This window comes from Athene cunicularia (genome assembly GCF_003259725.1).
Source record: "Athene cunicularia isolate RWA chromosome 3 unlocalized genomic scaffold, athCun1 chr3_part1, whole genome shotgun sequence".
In the NCBI taxonomy this organism is placed as follows: Eukaryota; Metazoa; Chordata; class Aves; order Strigiformes; family Strigidae; genus Athene; species Athene cunicularia.
In genome coordinates this window covers 108,902,951-108,920,872 of record NW_020799097.1, presented here as the reverse complement: position 1 = coordinate 108,920,872, position 17,922 = coordinate 108,902,951, and the positions used below count along the sequence as shown (strand labels likewise).

Sequence of the window (17,922 nt, the reverse complement as noted above, 5' to 3'; positions counted from 1 at the left end):
TTTAGTAGCTTTCAGGTTTTGTCAGGATCTCTGTATAATATGTGGGGGAATTTAATTATCAGGAAAAGGAGGGGGAAAAACAGGTGAATGAATGAAGTACCTTCATCTTGTGGATACCCGGAGTAACAACATTCAGACTTTTGTGGTTTAAAAACCTAAAACTTAACAAGACATTTCTGTGGCAGGGAAGATTCTTTCGTATTTATTCTGTCTTAAAAAAAACCCAAACCAAACCCACAAACAAACAAAAAACCCACCCAAAGAAAAAAAGCTACGCTGCTAAAAGCTTTTCTTATGTTCACTTGGTTCATGTGCTTGCTTGTGTGCCCACTGTGCCATCAAGCCATGACAGTCACTCTGAGATCCAGAAGTAGGACAGGGAGCAAAGAAAGCATCATCAGCCATAGGGAGGAACAGGAGCATGACATGATGAATGAGGTTAATTTTCTCAAGAATGAAGGAGAACATACTGATTAGACTGGGAGGCTGAGGTCAAGTTGCCTGTTTTCTGTGTAAAACCTCAACTCACAGTTTGAATTAGATCGGGGCATCAAACTCGACACTTCATTTTTTCTGTCTGTAGTATTTTTGTACACTTTATACTATGGACTGAAAACTACAGTGAAGTAAAAGTAAAAATTATTATTTTATAAGCTGAAGCAGAACGTTTAAGTTAAAAGTGAGCTTTTAAAAAACCATTTCGTATTTTCAAACACAGGTTTTATGCATTTTCCTTGTTTATGTGAAGTGCATGAGAATCCAAAGGAAAAAAACACGGGGAGATCAACTAAAACCCAGCTACAGATACATGGAACCAGTTGCCTTTAAAACATGGCATCCATTGTAGACCATAGGCTGCAGTTCTTTTGATAATGCTTTTAGTAAGCTATGGTGTTTTTATTAGATAGCCAATAAATTTTCTTTGTTATTAATTCTGTTTTAAATAGTATCCCTGGTTTCACAATGAAATGTAAGACTTTATCAAATTTACATCTGCATCTGAAATTGCAGGACATGCTTACAGAGTGGAAGAATTTGGACTAATTGAATGCTAATAAATTAAAATTAAACTAAATTAAACTGTTCTCACAGTTCCCAGCGTGCTTTTGACTTCTGCCACTGTCTCGGGTAACTCCCAGGCACAGTATAGGAGGACAGACTTTACAGGGACCATTCCCAGTTGGTGCCTTGCATGATCTGTGGGCAATGGGAGTTTGCTGGTGTGTGTTTGCTGTTTGCTTTGTCATTTGGCCTCGGTTTCCAGGAGTATTCCCTAGTATGATTTATATACTTGTTTGGATGTTTAGCCACTAAGATTTTTCTTTTTGAGGTGTTCCAATGGCATATTTAGAAAAGAAAAAAATTTCTTTAGCTAACAACTATGGTGAGGTGTAATATTTTCTGAAGAGGGGAAACAGACAATTAGGCAAAATGATCTTCCAAAGATCTTCTGTTTCTAGACTGTGGTGCCTGAAATAAGGTGCGTCCCTTACTGACTTTATCAGAGCATCTACACAACGTTATTAGAGCACCTCACTACCATTGGAGCAGAGTGACCTCAATACAACTGTGCCATTCCCTCACCCCCTCCTGGCTGAAGCAGCTTCGCCCAAATACCACGAGCACTTGCTCTTTGATGTCCCACCACGGCAAGCTTCAGGCAGGCTCCAGGAGCATCCTGAGGTGCACAGCATCTTGCCAAAGCACGTTCTGGGGGTGAAGGTTTCAATCTACTTCTCACCTCTTAGATTGCCTGGTGCCAGCCCATCTGAATCTCTGTATCTAATCAACATTTGTGAGGAAAGCATTCAGTGTTAATGTCAGCACATGGCATCCTGACTGTATAACTGAGCCCTTCTTGCCATTAATAATACACAGTGGTTTACTTCATCTATGTCTAAACATCCTGCCTGGTAGGATCTGTATTGTCATTACAACTACACACTTAATTACTCAGGGACTGCACTGGAACACAGTTTACAAATCAGGCCTGTGATTTGATTTAAAGAGATTGATAACATCCCAAAGTCAAAGCTGAAGTCTGTCTGCAGGATGCTATGTTATACATGCAACAGATTCAGACCTAGGAAACTACTGAGTCAAATTAAGGATGTAATTTCTTACCTTTATTAATATCTGTTTTCTTATTCTGCTCATATATCATAATTTCTGTGCTAGTGACCCATAGGACTCCCATGTGTCTGTCCTGCAGGGTGCTGAGTAATCACTTTCCATCATGATGTCACTGGGAGATGAAGGCTCTCACCATCTCAAGGAAAATCTACTTTTAATTTCTGTGTTCACTTTCATTTTTGTCCTTTATAATTTTTGGATTATTTTTATTTGTATATAACCTCTGCAATAGTGTCAACTCCATTGACATACTGTAATGCGCAAGAAGAAAAGTTACCTTTCTAGCATTAATTAGGTTACTGAAGAAAATATGCAGCTGAACAGCAATTGCTAATGAAAAAACCTTATATTACTGCAAACCAGTGCATGTCTGAAATGGAATAGAGGCAAATGATCTAATCAGTCAGAGATTGTTTGCTCCATTTGCAGAGGTATTGAATTCAATTAAAGATTACAATACTTAAAGAAGATCATTTAAATCTCTATTTATAGGAAATGTTCTTTTAAAAAAATCTACAGTGTTAGTGCTTAAATTGATGGAGTGTGTGCTTCTCAGCAGATATTTAACATGCAATATATGATACAAGATAGACATGATACTTTCAGAAAGTATGTTGAATACTGTTGTGCATGTTTTTAGACAATTGAGGTCTTAGTGCTTCTGAAAAAAATAAAACTTTTTTTTTTTGCTAGTGACTCTGCTCTAAATGAAGGTTTTCCCTACTTGGAGGCTGTGTCATATTTTAACAACGAATGTTTTGGTGATGACAGGCATCTTAATTATTATACTTGTAAATGCAGATTTTTTTAAAGGGGAAAAAGGTACTCAAAGCCTATTGAATGTCAGTGGTAGGTGAATGCCTCATTTTCCTTAGCGCCTTAAAAATCCCTCTCCTTTGATTATAATGGCATCTACAGCTGTCAACCTCCGTGCAAAGCACTGCATAAACACATAAGGAAGCGACAGCCCCTGGCTCAAATAGTTTACAGAGTAAACAAAGGGTATCAGGTAAGGAGGGGAAAAAAAAAAAAAAAAAAAAGGAAATTAGGAGGTGGGAGGAAGAGGGAAATAAAGCAAGCATTGTGCTGTTTCAGTGTTAGCAAGCAATGTGTGGATTTGCAGCCATCATGGGAGAGAGAGTTTACTGCCTGGTTTTTGATTCAGGCTCTTCAGATAGCAGCCCCCAAGCTACAGCTGTCCTGAAGGGTCACTGCATAGCTTATGGTAGACTCTCAAGCAGGCAATTTAAGGACTGGGCTGCCCAGTTTGTCCCATTTGGGCAGTTGGTGCAAAACAGGCACCAGTTGGGTGGTCAGTGAGAAGTTTTCTCTGGTTCTCACTTTGCCGTTGATGCTTGGGGAAACCACTGCCACTGGCGGAGTAGCTGAGGACTGCAGGGGAGGTCCTTCATTCCCTCCACACTGGACAGGGGGAGGCTCAATATTTTACATACCTTTACGAGCATGAGAAGAAATCCCCAACCTTAAGTGTTACAAGAATAGGGCTTGTGTTAAGTGAAAACATGCAGCTATGTGTCGCTTACTTTTGGTGAGCTGTGAGTATGCACTGGGGCTCAGAAATCGTGGATTTGGTCTAAAAATATCATCCTCTTTATGAAGTTATTCGGCAAAATGTTACAGTTCTTTCCTCTTTTTCTCTTTTATTTTTGAGAGTTTTTAAAAGTCTCATTTGCAAGTTTTTCTATTCAATCATGAAGGCGATAAACTTCTTTTAAAACTGAAAATAAAGGAGATTCACATGTTGTATAACTCCGGGAGCCAGAATGTTAAGCAAAACACCAAGTACTGCAAGGCTTGCAATAAAAATTGCAGGAGTTGGCAGAAGCAGAAAGGCTTCAAAAGGACTTGGAGTACGGGTTTTGCTTGAATTAGGATAGCACAATCAGGCCTTTAGTATCTCTTTGGCATGGCTTTGTGGATCGTATTAACTGGAAATCATAAATGAAGTGATAGTAAATCAAGAATAATATGCTCATTTCCCATCCGTTTCTAAGGATTTGATTATGACAGCCCATCCACAGAGAAGCCTCTGCTCTTGTGCGTTGGAAACCGTTTCTGAAAGTTGTGTGCAAAATAGCTTTTTAAATTTTTCATAAGGGATTCTGGCAGTCCTCTTTGTTCTCATCAGAGTGGGCTCTTATCAATAACACTAAGCCACTTAACTAACAATTGCAATATAGTGTGAGATGATTGCATGTTTTGGAACAATAGGCACTGATTTTTGGTCAAGCAGAATCAAATTGACTTCATATTAAATTGATGAGCTGAAATTTGGTCAGTTGCCTTGGAGGGCATACATCAGGTGAAGGGTATGTTTCTTTACATGTATTGAAGCAGCAGATTTAAATGGTATTCATTGTAGCAGGGACAATGACAGGCTTTGGCTCAGTGTCTTCACCTGCTAAATAACAACAAGCATTTGAAAAAGACAGGGGTGTTTTTCATTGAAAGACTTCAATTTTAAGAATTGTAGTTGAGTACACGACCTTTACACAGGATAGTAAATGTGAATATATTTTATGGAGACACACTAATCATTAAGTCAATGTAGTTAATTGGAGGAAGAGTATTTTCCACCCATCTTGGTTTAAAATTATCCACTCTGTGGTTTGCAGTGCCTGTTCTTATACACAGGGGTTGGGTTCTTTCCATGTCTCTACACTGCTGCCAGTTCCTCTGGACATTCACACCAGTCAGTCCACAATACATTAGCCCTGGTAGACAAAGCTCTTCCCCAGGGGTCTGATAAGTCACTAGGATTTGACTCAATAGATGCTCACTAGTGTAAAGTGAATCCCATAGCTTCTAGCATCACAGTGCTCAGCGCCTGTATGTGCTCACTAGATGACAGAACCTGGGGAATTCAAGTGTTAAGAACAAATCTCATCTGCAGTACGATCTCTATGCAAATATGTTGGTTGTGGAAATACTCACATTTTAATTGCAGGTTGACAGAAAAATAGTGAGGTGCGTGAAACCCATGCTCTTTTTTTTTTTTCCTGTTTTTTTGTTTAAAATATGCATTTTAAACTATGCATTTTTAGTTTCTTCTAGTGATTTTTGATAAACAATTATCTTTTAAAATAATTGAATTGTTAATACTGACACTCAAGTAGGATCTCTAAAAAACTGAAATAAGATACAGTGAACACTAAAATTCTTTACCTATGTTTTAATATTTGCTACCTGATCACATCTGAATTTTCCCTTATCCTGCAAAGTATTTGTATATTGAATATTGGCTCTTCAGTTGGAGTACTGAAGTTATAAGACTAAGGTGGCTTTAGAAAAGCAGCCTTTATCACACTTGCATGTTGGAGTGGCTCATTGGTTTATTGTTTTCATGTATGACTTACGTGATCGCATGGTTGTCTGTCTGTCCCTCTTAATAAATAGTGAATCCCTTGACCAATTCAGTCAAATCTGTCTTTGGCATAAAGATTTCAAGGACATTAAGCTCTCAGAGAAGCCAAAATGCTTAAGTTCTGGTGCCCATCCTGGTCTTCTGTTGCATATTGCAGAGCCCCTGGTTTGTCTTTAAAAAGCAAATATTAAAACAAAAAAAGTGAATGTGTGCTTAGGATGAGGTTTTCAAAAGTTCCCTCACACTCGTTAATGTACTTCAGTGTTTCTGAAAATCTTATCCTGATGTTTATACATATACACACTCAAACAGAGTGTCAGTAATGTGTAAATTAGCTACTTAATAAATATGTGCTTCTGTGCATGTAGCCTTGCCGGTGAACTAAAGAATAGTGATTGCTTTTAGCTTTATAATCTACAGAGAATTTCATCTCTGAAACCAGAGCTTTGTGTCAAGCTCAGAGGACAAGACCTGCTGTTAGTTGTTGTTAATATGTGTTGAGGAAGGGTTCATACGGGCAGTTTTTAACATACTGGGCCAGCAAAGGCAAATCTTAACCAGTTGCTTGGAAAACTACAGGCATAAAAATGCCTGGAGCTGATCAGCAACGATACTTCATGTCTACTGCACTATACAGTCCAGAGAAGACTGACTTCTGCGTGGACTGCTTTGTCTTTAGCTTTGCTGTAGAGTAGTTTCAAGAGGCACCATCCAGGTGGGATAGCTTTCCAAACCCTCAAAAAGGAAGCCAAACCATGCAATTTCCATTAAGCCAGTGGGATATGTCTAAAACCTTGAGCGCTGCTTTGAAAACACCCCCTACAGTGTGTTTGCACAGGGGGAAAAAAAAAAAAAAAAAAAGTTTGTAAATTATAACATATTTTATATCCAAAGAACATGAAGACACTTGTCTAAATTGTTGACTAATTCGTTACAAGTCACAGTTTCTTTCTAAGATCGATTTGGGAAAAAAAAGGGATCTGGGGCCATTTGCACCTGCCACTTTGTTAACAGTTTCTTTCATGTTTAAATGACCAAGCTCATTTATTACAAAGTTTTCTTTATTCTGTGGGGGGGGGGTTAACCCAAATTGGTGTTATCCAATCTCAAATTCTGACTCATTATAATTCTTAAAACGGGTGAATTTTAATTTTCATGTAGAACAAACATGATCTTGATACCAGTGTTTTTTCGTAGCATGCTGCTTTTTATTTTCCTAATACTTTGCTCATGTCATGCTAGCACTGTAGAATTTCTAAAACATCTATTTGCATAATATGAGACATGGTATCTAATGGTTGCTGAGCAAAGTCACACCCAAATTTAGCCACTGATTTTTTTGAGAAATATTTCCCTCACATTCACAGGCTCCTTCTTCCAACTGCTTTCTTAGGAAGGGCCCTCTCATATAAAGCAGTGCTTGGTCCTGTCTCAGGCTCTGTACCTGTCTGCCGTTCCCCCTCAGTGCCTCCCAGTACACAAAACAAACATTATTACATCAGGATTATACAGAAATGGGATTGTTTCATCCAGGTGGAACAAGAGGCTATTGCAGAGTTGGTGACCCATAACCATACAGTCACAGAGCTGTTCACATGCTTTTCTGCATTTGGGATGGCTGCAAAGGCCTGGGTGTTACAGCCACTACTAATTTTCAGTAGCCTTGCAGGATAGAAGTGCTTGCATTGTGTCTTGAGAGCTGCTGTTCTGCTGTGAAAAGAAAGCGATAGTCATTCAGTCTCCTTATCATTCACTGGAGCTGTGGTAAGCCTGAAGATCGCGTTCACAGTTTCCTTTGGTGAATTTCTATGACTGAAGCGCTGTGTATTTTACATACTTGGCTTGCACGATTTCCTTTCAGAAAGCATGAAATAATACATTCTGTTCCTTTACTTCTGTGTATGATTCCTCAAAGCTGAGGGAAAGAAGGGTAGATTAACTCTTGAGTATGACTCTCCTCTCCCAGCAGCGGGAACCCAAAGCAGGTACCCACCTGTGATAAAACACAGCTTAAATGTGCGGCTGTGCTGGCAGACTCCTCTGCATACTGCAGCAAAGTATCAGTCCTGCTGCTGCAGCGGACGATGGTTGCAAGAGTTTCCATGCTATATGTATATGAGTGACACTCAGGTTAATGACTGCAGGTTGCAGTGTTCAGCGTTCTTTTATGTCTGGCTGGCAAAGACCCTTCTACAACAGTGTGTTGTATGATGTTTTGTTGAATATCAGACACGTATCAGAACTTCTCAAAATGTAGATGATACAACCATATTATATACTGGAGGTTTGCTCTAAACACGACAGTGACAGCAGTATGTGAAGCCTTTCTGCTCATTTACTGTTATTAAGACCAAAGCTTCATTCACAGGCATGCCTGTTTCATAGTCTGCAGATCACTTTCTTTAATGAAGTAATTCTTGGGAATATATTGTTAATAAGTTAGTATAGAAGGCTTATTCAAAAAACTTGCTGCTTTTTTTTTTTTTTCTTTTCTCCATGTGGGTAGTACCAACATCCTGTGTCTGTCTTGAATAAATCAATAATTATTTTATGACTTGTTTAATTCAATCTGTTAGCTAAAGTTGCCTTTAAGTATTTGGTTCCATTTTGTATTCAGCAATTGATCTGAATAGCTGGTGCTTATAATTTGTTTATATACAAGCATTTCTTCAGACTTAGATACTTTCTAATAGTTACATCTCCATCTTGTTTACCTCGAAGATTTGCACTACTGTTACAAATAGTTTTGCATGCAGGCAGTGCATTATTTCTTTGCATAGTTTTCATTTCTTATAATTCCTCCTTGTTGAAATACCCCCTTCTTGCAGTATGCCTTTGCAAGCATATATATGAACACTTAGAAAAGCCAGATGAAGTTATTAGATGAAAGTTTTTTACTGCAAAGGTGAACAGTAAAGTCTCTGAAGTGACTTATGAAAGAAACCTGTGAGTCTTGCCAGTTTCTCCCAAGAGGGAACATAAATGATGGACAGGGACGTCTGCATTGAGGAAGAGAAGAACTGAAGTTGTCCCATGGATCTAACTATACCACTCTCTCCTAGAAGTGCACTGAAGAAAGGGTGAGAAATAGGAACCATTTCCTTAAAATCCACTCTGGAAGATGAGACAATATATTGACCAATTAAACAGAAATCAAAGACCTAGTTTTGTATTCTGACCTGGGGGAAAAACCACCTTCCTCCAGTTCATCTGAAGTAATAAATTAACTGAGTGCTTCCTTGCTGAGAGATGACAGTGGCATGGGGATGAAATCCATTAATGGCATTGATGTGTTCAGATAGATTATTAGGAGTTATGTCTGTATCTAGAAACACTGAAGTGGAAGTACTAGGTTTTAAGGGAACATGTAGCAGGTAAATTAGAAGCGGTTCTGGAAAGAGCAGAAATGATGTGGGAGGAAGCCCGTGTGAAGAGATTGCATGGTGCTGACATACCCTCAGATCCAGGAAGAAAAAAGGCTCGCATGGAAAACAGAACATCGAAGGTATAATGTACTATATTATTTTGCTACCTCTTTTAATTTAGCCGCATACTAAACGTTTGGGATTTTGTGGGTGGATTCTGTTCAAGAAGAAAGACTGAAGAGGTTGACAGGGTTTTTTAAATGCCCATCAGCTTGCACGAGGTTTTGCTCAGCCCCCAGCATAACACTATAAATATAGAGACCACATTTATTCTGACATTTTCATGCTTTAAAATAAAGGATGAGGTCAGAATAAATGGCGTTAGACATATCTTAAATTATTTTCAGGTTTTTAAAGCAGGGTATTAGTACCTGTGCTGAGTAGATGCTGTGATAATGCTGGGAACAGCAAGAGGGAGATTCTGATGCCCATGTAGACATGGGTGACTCTACTGACTAATAGATTCAAGAATTGATCATTTGCTTTTCTCTTCCTATCCAGATGCTCTTATGACTTTCACAAATGTGCTGGCATTAATAAGTGTTAAAGCCCTAAAAGAATATTATCTCTTCTGTGTATTTCTGGACATATTTTGGAAAAAGAGTGTAGTTTCAGCATCCATGTTTCACAATGCCATGAATTCATGAAAAATTAAGTGTCCAGGAGTTTTACCGAATGCTTTAGGGAGATCCCTCTAGACTGAATGTGTTCAGTAAAGCTGATTGTTTCCATTAATAAAAGACGTGGTAGTTTCATTCCAGGCTCCCAGAGGTATGGAATACAACAGTCTGAATACATTTTCTCTAGGTGTGATGGACTTGCTAATTAACTGATTTAATCCATGCCAAAGCATTATCAATATCTTTGTATATCATGCCACGGTGTAGGATAGCAGTGGTAGCTCGATATGTGTTGTCTTCTAAAAATTACAAGGATTTGCATCCATATTTAAGTGTATAAACATAATTTTTTAAGTTACATTTTTTGTGGTAATCTCCAATTCCAAGTAGGATAGCATAAACACTCAAAATATTTCTCTGATGATGTCACTGACATTATAACATTTCCTTTCCTTGAGGTAGATGCTGGTAGCTTGAATCACCAAGTGCAGGAATAATCTGAGAAATAATGCTTTCTGGAGTAATTCAAACAGCCATATTATAATTAAAGGCAGCTGTAGCATTTTCCTTATGAATTGGAAGTCATGGTTAAAACCATATGCACAAGTGGGAGGAAAGGAAGGGTCAGGATGTGATTATTGCTTTCCTCAGTGAAATGATTGATGGAAGAATCATTTGGGATGACCAAAATCAGTTTTTCCATTTTATCAGCAACATAACAGAGAACAAAGGACAAGAACAAAGGAAAAGAAAAACTACTTCTCAAATCTAGTTCTATTTTTGGGGTTTTTTTAATTCTTTATTGTTAAATTCAGGCAAATGTGAAAAAAAAATAGATTAAAAATGAAAATTTAAACAAGACCAGTGTTTAAAAATGTTTTGAGTGTATTATATGAATTTAATTAGACATAAGTCTGTAAATGAGTGAGATCAGCCCAGTGCTTTCAATCAACCGAAATACTTTACAAATCTGTTGTGGCAGTGCCTCCTCCGTAATCTTAACTGACCTTAGCATTTAAACTTTTGAAATAATTTTTGTAATGCTATGAGTCCCCACAGGAATAGAGACTGTTACTTACTTTTTCAGTGTTATACAGGTAAGCCTTTAGAGGTGAACCTCTAAAGAATGTACTACAATGTGGGGCGAAACACTTAATATATTCATATATTGAAAACAGCTATCAGTTTGCTTACCCTGTGAATATATTAAACTGCTTTGTTTTTCCATAAGAGGGAGTTAACAGATGTCTGACGTGATAATTCCACCATATGGCAATTTCATTTTCTTTCTAGTGCAATATTAAAATGATAATGATGAACACTAACATTGTTAATCTTAGTAGGTAAAGTTTCACCAACACTTAGGAAGCAACAAGGGGTGATTTTAACTTGGTATCGAGCATCAGAAGAGGTGTATTGTGGTTTTCCCTCTTCAGTCCTGGATTGATGGTAGAAGGAGCTAGATCACCTAACAAGACTTTACCACTTCTGAATTGCAGGATGCTTATAGTAGTGAGGACAGTAGCCCTGTTCAAGGGATGCCAGTGCAGCTCATAGGGTAAATACTTTGTTTTCTGATAACAGTGAGCAGGAAAGCTAATGCATTGCCTGTATTTTTCTTTCACGTTAGTTACTATAGACTTCTCAAAATCAAAGCACACCATTTGTCATGTAAATTTTATCTCTCTACGCTGGTGATATATGAAAAGTCTTGGGTTTGTCAGGTGAGAAATCTGAACTGTGAATTGTTGAAGGTTAGGAGGATATTCTAGGAAGGTATTTGCTTCTGCTTGCCAAATTCCTATACTCTTCCCAAGGCATCTGCTATTAACCATTGTGAAGAAAGAATACCAGGCTAGGTGAACCTTTAAACTGACTAGGTATGGCCATTTTTATAACATGTGGCTTTTTTTTTTTTTTTCATTTTCTGCTTTTCTGAATATAGATGCTCCAATTTCACTTAATGGTTGGGTTTAAAACATGGTTGGAAACACAGTTTCCCCAGAATTATTTGCAACTTTGTTCATGCTGATCAGCTGACTAGCAAAACAAATCAAACAGCAGGTTTTCCCTTTGGCAAGGGAAGTTCAGGAGTAAGAAACTGTACACATATAACCTAGGTGTATGGAGCCAAGGGGGAAAAAAAACAGGGAAATATTAAAGAAAATGTATTCAGATATTTCAGTCGAGTAACAAGGAGGATCTTTACGCCAACAGAAGAAAACAGAAATTTAAACTCCCAGTTGGCATTCCCTTAACTCCTCCTTGGTCAAAGAAGAGAAAAATGCAGTGGCATGGGTTAAAGTCACAGCATGAGCATGATTTTATTTACAAATGCTAACAGTAAGATATAGCTGTAATGCTGCATTATCTGAGTATTGGCTCTAATAGTTGAAATTGCTTTATTTTCTTTCAGTAGAGTGAAAGGAAATTTTCTAAAATCTATTGCTGATGAATAAGGCATATGAGATTTTTCAGATTATACATTTGGGCATGAGTATGCAGAAGAATTCCTATTCAAGATAACATTTAAATATATGTGTTTTATTTGACCATGTGTTTAAGTACATGCTGGAATTGGAAGGGATTTAAACACATGCTTTTCAAGTCTTTTCTTGAATGAGGAACCAAATTAGAAATAACCCATCTAGATGAAGTGCCATCTTAGCCTAGGACTAAAGGTAAAATCTGAATCAGTTGTCATTCATTCTCTACAGAAGGAGGAGTTCTGTTTTCTTTTATTTTCTTTCATTTTTCTAATTAAGATGGGGCATGAGGTGTGATTCTGATATCCGAGCTACTATTTTGTAACAAAAATTTGAAATGAATGAATTGTTCTATTTTGGTCCAGGTTAGGTGTCGGTGAGTTACATTCTACAAAACCCCACAGGTGACAGGGCATGTAAAGTACAATATGATTTGCTTGTTTTAAATAGCTCATTAATAATTATTGCCAACATTCTCTTAATTGTGGTTCTTTGTGACGAGCAGAGCATTTACTGGTGATCTGCAGAGAAGATGGCTCATTACTTCGTCAGCTTTCCTCCATTTTTTTCCACTTGCTATACCACACTACTGATGATTAAAAATGCATGAATAATTGACAAATTGTTTTCCTATGTACTCTGCTGCCATATTTTCCACAAGTCTGTATTTAACTTCCTGTGGGAGAGAAGTGAGCTGTGGGATCTTAACTAGAAGATATTTAAGGGTTTCAAGGTCTTTATAAAGATGAAGTTTGGACAATGAAGACATTTTGAGAAGTTAGATAAGATAAATTAATCTTCTTAGAAGATGCCATAGTTATAACAGTCTCAGTGAAGCTGAAGAAGTTATGGGGTGCTAGCACATAAAACATGAATACGCCCAACCATGAATAAAAGTAGACCTCAGATCAGCCAATACTATGGCATATTATGGTAAAATATAAATTTTGGTGTAACTTTCCCCAGTACAAACTTTCATGACTCTCTCCAAGTTCCAGCTCTGATTTTGAAGAAGAGGTGGGATAAGTGTGGCTGATTCTGCTACTTATGTCAGTCATTTCTGCCAAGGCTGCCAGCAAAGATCTCATTTAATGCTGGAAACGGGTTTTTCACTTGCACTCTGGGAACTGGGCTGAAAACACCCACTGAAAGCACACAGGGTAACAAGCAGATTTTGCACAGAATAACTTGCAGCCACTATTGACCAAGAGGAAGTTTGCCCTGAGAGGTTGTGGATGCCCTGGCAGTGTTCAAGGCCAGGTTGGACGGGGCTTTGAGCAACCCGGTCTAGTGGAAGGTGTCCCTGCCCACGGCAGGGGCAGGTTGGAACTAGATGATCTTTAACATCCCTTCCAACCCAAACCATTCTGTGATTCTACAAAATTGTACCTCGTGGGCTAGAGAAGATAAAACTTCTCTTGCAAATTCCCTGGGCTGTGCTGACAAGTTTCTTACTGTTGTCAGAGCTCCCACATTTTTGTTTCTTTGAGAGGAAGTGTTTCTCAAAGAAGGACAAAAAGCCATTAGTACAATTGAAAGTAGCCAAATAGCTAATTCTTAAAATTTTATTTTAATTACAAATGAATATGCTCAGAGAGTTGGATCAGAAATGTGTATTGTCCTGGCACCAGAAATGGACAGAAATTAAAGGGTAACAGATCCTTGACTTTGGCTAAATAAACAAAACTGTTTAATGAATGCTTCATACATCAAGCCAAATTCTCAGTTGCAGCGGTACAACTCTTTTGACTTGTTATGAGCATCAGTGTAGCCGAGAGGAGAATGTAAATCACAAAATTTTTAGTACGTGCTACCTTGGAGGTAGCCTGTGTTTTGAAAAGACATTCACCACTATTTCTGCATATATAAATTTGCAACAAGCCAAATTATGAGTTTGAAGCATAAAAGAGGAAGTTAAAAGTTAAAGGTAACAGCACCAAAGATTAGGGAGACAGAGTTTTGACTGGAAGAGCAAAAAAAGCTTTATTCAAAGGTATGTGTGTGGATTTAACATACACTACCTCACCACAGTCGCGAAGATCCAAGATCGATTAATGAACAACATGCCTAGTGGCAGCAAACCACCTGGGTTTGTAGTCAGCCCCCTTAACCACAAGCTACTCAGGTGTGCATATGCAAATGATGAAATATTTCGGTCCAAAGTTGATGTTCATTTATACAACACAAATGAAGAGCAATAGATTTGTCCTGGGATAAGATTCTCTTTCCCCTAAATATTATCCTGTCATTTCAGGCAGTCCATTTGATTTGCTGAGTCTAGTGCCATTTTGGATGTCCTGGGTTACCTGAGACTTGCACAGGGGTTGCAGATGTGACACGGTGCTCATGGGACCCCTGCACCTTTCTGAGGGTGGGTGAAGGGTATCTGGCTCTCCCTAGGGAATTGCAGGTGGGCACACTGCTGTGAAGCTGTGCTCTAACCATTAAAGGAGCATTTGTTGCAACAAGAAGGTCCTCCATCCAAATTTTCTAATGTTCCTTTTCTCAAAATAGGATCATTCTCCTAACAAAGTAACAGCAATAATATTAATATTTGACTTTTAACAGATGCTTTCCAATCAGTGTGCCTCTGTTGCTTTTGCAAAGGAGATTGGATTGCTCTGCTTATTTTGCAGAGACACAGAAGCTGAAGTGATTCGTTCAAAATCTGCAATCAGCAGAGACAGGGCATGGGAGAGCTCAGGTCTCCTGAGGCCACCTTAGTAGTTATAAGCTGTATTTGACACAGGCGAGTTTCACCATATAAAATAAGTCAGTAAATGGTTATAGATTTACAACACACACAACCCTGAACTGCATTAATCAGCTTTGTCATTTTTTTTAATCTTATAGCTGAACACAGGAAATTATTTCAGGTTAAGCTGCAGTCCTAATTTTCAAACAAACAGGTTTTTTATTTCTTCTCTGATGTGAAGGGGGGGCGAAGGTAATTGAATTTTGTATGGTGATAGGGGATTTGTGCTGGCTTCAACCAGCTTCTGAAATCAGTGATAACAATCACTGGCCTCCCCCACTACGGTCGGATAAAGAGCTGCCGCAGAGTTTATTTCTCAAGCTTAAGCTGAATTGCTTTGAAGGCTTGTGAAATTCAATTTGCAAGAGAATGGAGGATCCTCTCTATGTAATTTCAAAATGTGGAAAACAGTAATTGCTTTTACTTCATTCAGAGTATCTTGTGTAGGTAAGTGGCGGCATCCTTTGGGCCCCAGCCTCCTCTGCTGCTGGTGCCGGTAAGAGGTTGAACCTGCGCCTGGCTGTGAGCGGTGCTGGACCCCACATCCCTCTGCCACAGCTGCTCCGTTTGGCGGGCAGGCACCTCAGCTCAACGGCCAGCGCCACATCTTTACATCTGCTTATGGCAGTGCTCTGTATCTTGCCAAATTACATGAGAAAGGGTTTCATTATGATAACTCTCTCTTTAATTGCCTGCATTTGTATTTGTCTCTTCAGCATGGAAGGTAATCCTGTATATGAATAATCAGGCTTGATCTCAGATTTATAAAGTGTTTAGGTTTGTTCCATTCAGTAAAGAACATAAGTATTAGCGGATTTTTTACAAGTCTCCTGTTAGGAGCTATCCTTGATCCTATAGCTGGCTTGTCTGCTGGTAATCTTTCTCCGTGCTTGAAGAGCTGACAAAAGCATCTGGGCCTCCCTGGCAGTAATTAGGGCGAGCTAACTGCCTGCTGTGCTGAAAAGTAGCTCTGAGATTTGAGGAAATGCAAGTGCAAAATGCAAACTGGCTAGCATGCCAGTACTTTATACAAAGGAACTACTGCATTCAGTTACATTTAACTGAGCCTATTATTTTGGTCTTTTTTAACTCAATGTTATTAAACTCAAGTGTTATCTTGAGAACTCCAAGCTCAGAGTAAGGTGGTTTGGGTTTTGGGGTTTTTTTGGTGGTTTTTGGTTTTGTTTTGGTTTTTTTTTTTTGTCTCTTGCACAGCTGTAAATCTAGAATTGCCTTTACAAATTAATCAAAAGCCTTCAGTTTTCAAACAGTGAATTTTAAAAAGCTAATGGAGGAACCTTCCTCTATGCAAAATCTTTATAAAGACTTATGACAGCAATTCCTTAGTCAATGTCTTGATGTCAAGTTGTCGTGTACTAAGTATTTACGAAGTTTCCTCCAAAGTGAAACTTAAACATACATAACCCTGTAGGTGGAAAAAAAAAAAAATAAAAAAAAAAATCTCAGGCTGCAATTTAGTAATTTTGTGTCCAGGAAGCCTACCTCCCTCAAAAGAGACTGAACAGGAACATGAGAAGAGACTGCTTATAACATACAGTAATGCTCACAGCAGCCTCTGGGCACTTGTGCTCTCTGGTTTGAACAACCTTGCTTACCACGGGATGATTTGCAAGCTGCGGGTATAAGTGGCATGTTGTGAATGACTGCATCCCCAGCAAAAAGGTGCGGAGAGCAGCAGCTAGTGCTGGCAGTTTATCTACTTAGATTTTGATAGTTTTGTGGTTTGGTTTTTGGTGGTTGGGGTTTTGTTTTTTGTTGGTTTTGGTTTGTTTTTTTTTTCTTTTTCTGTGGGAAGAAAACAATGGTGTAAATTGTGATCAAAATCCTGCTTGGTTCCTCCCTAAACTAGGTGAATAAGGGCAAAGTAGCCTGTTCCTTTCCTCTAGTGCACTTTTTGCAGAGGCTGGATGCAGTTTGTGATCTTTTCTGTGAATACTGAATAGCATTTGAAGATACCCTGAGATCTTGCTTTGTCTACAAGACTGTCTGTGTGACAGATTCTTGTTAACCCTTGACATCCCTTTCTTTCATATTCAGTATAGTGCCGTTACAAGGACTCTGTTCCACTCATAAAAGATAAAGCAGCATTTTGTGATTTAAATGGTCAGAAATACAAATCGGGCATTATAAAATAACAGATTTTATTTTCTATAAATCACCTGAAGGCTTTTATTTAAATCCTCATCTTATTCTATGAATTCCTGATTATCGGATCCCCTCTTGCATTACTGCTCCTGTTGCAGAATGATGATGCTACATTTCTTCCTTCTCTGCAGGAAGACAAGTAGCATTCCCTTTCTCATCTAAGGGGGACACTATCAGTGCTCCACTATAGCCTGGCTGACAGGTCATCAGGTCCTGTTAAGTCCTGCAATTATTTTTCTTTCTCTCTTCAGAGGTAATTATCAACAAATCTTGATACATTTTTTTTTAAGATCATAATTACATTTGCCACAGCAATGCACCTTTGCTGTGTCTTATGCTCAGTTCCATCACAGTGTGCCCTGAATCTGTTTTGTGATACATGACACAATTACATCTCAGGGAGATTTGCTCTTCCCTATGTTCTATGATTAATTTATATGCAGTCAGTCCATGCTTGGAATTAAATAAGTTTTTCATCTTTCTGCCTTTCTTCACATTTTTGTGCTCAGTGTTTTTTTTTGAGAGGGAGGTTTCCACAAAGCTGTTTTGGCATTTATTTTCAGTGAGAAGCTTAGTTAAATAATTGAAACAGCCAAAAAATGGCTCAAAAAAAAAGGCAAAATACATTTTCTTGTTTTGCTTCATGAACAGCTGATTTTGAATACAGATGCAGACACTAAAGTAAATTAAATTATCTCAGTTCAGTATTCTGCACCACAGTTCCAATCCCCATCATTGTCCCAATCCCCATATCTATGAGATGGAAAGATTAAGTAATAATGAAGACATGTCACTGCACCTGCTTTTACTGTATCAAGCTACATACAGTAAATCCACCCATAGTTTCATTTTTCCCCCTCTGGCATTATCTGTTGTTCACAGTTCCCAGCTGAGGGCCTGATCTAGATCTCGAAAGACTCTAAAAACACATTTTTAATCATTGCCTGTTCAG

General features: G+C 38.4%; 1 protein-coding gene across 13 annotated transcripts in view; it reads left to right on the top strand.

The window, feature by feature from the left end:
• Positions 1-17,922, top strand: part of NRXN1 (neurexin 1) — a 717,717-nt gene that overhangs the window by 621,103 nt on the left and 78,692 nt on the right. The window lies entirely within an intron of this gene.